Below are 3,215 nucleotides of genomic sequence, written 5' to 3'. Positions count from 1 at the left end.
CTACCAGGACCCCTACCTCTGCCTCTGCCTCTAACAGCAGACTGTGACCCTCTGGGTGCAGAGACTTGGGCTGAACCTTTAGATGTAGTGAAAGATCCAGACCGGCGCGGACTAGTACAATCCTTAGCGAAATGTCCGCTCCCTCCACAGTTAAAACGTGCACCAGTAGCTCTGAAACAAACCCCACCATGAGTTCTACCACAAGTTTCACACTGCCGGACTGATAGAGCTCCTCGGGGTGTCTGCTGGGTCTGCTGACCAAACCGGGGTGGTCTTTGGCCAGAAAATTTACCTCTGCCAGATCTACGGGAGCTGGATCCCCCAAACTGTTTTCTCTTTCCAGAACCACTCTCAGATGCTTGTCTAGTAGTCTTTTCAGTTTTCTCTTGTGTACCCTTCTTCACTGCCCCTTCTGATTCTATCCTTTCCAATTCCAGGGCCTGTGAGATCAATTCAGCAAAATTCTGATGTCTGAAACCCACTACTTGCATTCTCAAATTCTGCCTTAGCCCAGACTCAAACCTCTTGCATCTGTCTCTGCGGGTGGAGATGTTAGTAGTATGCCCTAGAGCATATCATCTACTATGTATCTTGTACATATTTTTATTAATTAAAAAGGCATTTCCACTTTTCCGTTTACATAATATATTTATGTGTAATAGAAAAGGTCCATTGATATTTTGTTAGAAATATTATTCTTAAGTTGTTAAGAATATGAGTGACAATATTTCTAGCACGAAGTATCATAAATAGGTTCACAATCGAGGATACTTCATAATAAGGACATGACTTATCCAGAAAGATTGTATTCATGTTTGTTCCCAAGTTATTTATATGAGATATAAATAAGATGGAATGGTGAGTCTCATGCCATATAACAAACATGATAGGCACTTATAAATGATAAGTAGGCCGAACCAGTGACACTTATGACAAGCACATGGAGTTTACTCTTGTAAATGTTTTGTCATAAATCATATCGTGCATATAATCTTTAGACTGAGATAGCACAGTTATCTTGTATATAGGTAGTTTGAGTTTGATCTGCTTTCATACTTGTACTGTGTATGGGTATATGGGCATGTGTTGGCTCCTACTAGTTATATATGGAGGTAGGTGTTGATCAAGATGGAATCTGCCTCTAAGTAAATAGAGATAAAATCCTATGTTCATTTAATTGTTCTTGATGTTTCAAGTTCTGGCCAGACAGATAGATTTATTCGTAAAAGAGTTTCGATGAGAAAATCTTTTAATCAAGAACTGGAATTAAAAGAGAACATAATATTCATAGCAAATGGAGTTTGACATAAACCATGACTCCAGCTTGAGTTGGGATTTTGTAACGGAGAGATTCTAGTGCATGGTAACATATGATTATAGGTTCATTTAAGGTAAACCTTATTACTAATTGGGTGGCCATGGCATGCTATGCTAGGTGTTAACCATGGTCTATGAGGTTCATAAAATGATTTAGAGAAATCATTTATGGTAAGAAAGAGTTCTGATGATATTAAGAGTTGATATCATGTCTCATTGCCAATTAGTGATGAGCCTAGTAAGTCACACACATACACAAGTTATCACCTAATTAAATATGATTTAATTAATTAATTAAAGGGTTTAATTGATTAATTAAATAGGTTTGGTTTGCAATTAGATTGCAAAGTCCCTAGCATGACTTGAAACCAAATCTAGATTATTGGATGTATAATATAAGTTAAATTTATATTTAAAGTGTTTAAATATGAATTTAATTAATGAAAAATTAATTAATAGAGATTAATTAATTAATTTATATTTGATATAAATTGATTAGAAGAAGAAAAATAATTATTTTGGGTTAAGAACTCAAAATTAAGACACAGGGGCATTTTGGTCATTTTGCAGTGACACGTGGCACCATGAGATGGTGACACATGGCATAACACATAAGCTTGCAAATGTTTTTAATCATGTAAGATGATTAAAATCAAGATTAAATATAGGTTTGACACTTGGCACAATGTGATTGGGTCACTTAAACCTAGAGCTAATCAAAGGGTGACATGTGGCAAGGGTTTAATGTGTTAACCTAGCTATTTAAGTGTTGTTATGAGAAAACAAAATACAACCAGCAGCCACACTCCTTTGTCACGCCACTTTGAGGGTTTTTATCTCTTCTTCTTCATCTTTTATCAATTCAAAGAGATTAGCCATCAATCTTTTGAATTAAGAACACTAGGAATTGTTTCTAGTGTCCTGTTTACATCTTTAATCTCTTAAAAGGCAGAACTTGATTTTCTAATTAATAGAAAAAGCTTTAGAAGCTATTCAAGGGCTGCCATAGGTGTTCTTGGTGTGGACAAGCTAGAGGGACAACATCCGTGTCCTCAAGACGATCTCAAAGGCGCAGACACGCTGCAGTGCATCAAGAGGTTAGTGTAATCGTTCTTGATTTAATCTAGGGTTCTAAAATTAATCTGATTAATTTTAAAATCTTAAATGGCAAATACAGATCCAAAAACATATTAAAAGAGTTTTAATATGTTGTTTATCATTGAAATCAAATAGATAAAAATAAATCTTGCATGATGCATGTGACCCTAAGTGAAAATTTTTGAATTCAATGGTATAAACTTGTGCTTTTCACACTTCTGTTCCTTCAATTGATATCAGAGCCACTATATTTGCCATTTAGATTGTTGATTATATAATTTAATTGTGTTTTTGATCATGAGATCAAAAGATTATTGCTGGTTGCAAAGCAAGGTGGCGGCATACTTGAAAAAAGACCATCAATGGTGTGCATGGTTTGGCTACCATGGGTGTTTCAAGGTTTGGCTTTTAATTCTGCAATTGTTGTATGATCTAAGGCCTATTCTTTGACTAATTAAAGTGTTTAATTAGTAGTTTTAATCACACAATTAAATTATGATTCAAATCAGAATTTTAAAAATTGTTTGAATGTGATTCAAATCTGAATTTTAAAAGTTGTTTGAATGTGATTCAAATCTGAATTTTTAAAGTTGTTTGAACCATATTTAAATCTGATTTTTTAAAATTGATTGAATAAAATTCAGATCTGATTTTTAAAAAAATGTTTGAATGTGATTCAAATCTGATTTTTTAAAAAATGTTTGAATGTGATTCAAATCTGAATTTTTGAAGTTGTTTGATCAGATTTATTTAATTGTTAAATAGTGATATGCATGATGGATGATCATGGACTATAAAAG

This window comes from Hevea brasiliensis, chromosome 16 (genome assembly GCF_030052815.1).
Source record: "Hevea brasiliensis isolate MT/VB/25A 57/8 chromosome 16, ASM3005281v1, whole genome shotgun sequence".
NCBI classification, from domain to species: Eukaryota; Viridiplantae; Streptophyta; class Magnoliopsida; order Malpighiales; family Euphorbiaceae; genus Hevea; species Hevea brasiliensis.
This window is presented reverse-complemented; position numbering follows the sequence as displayed.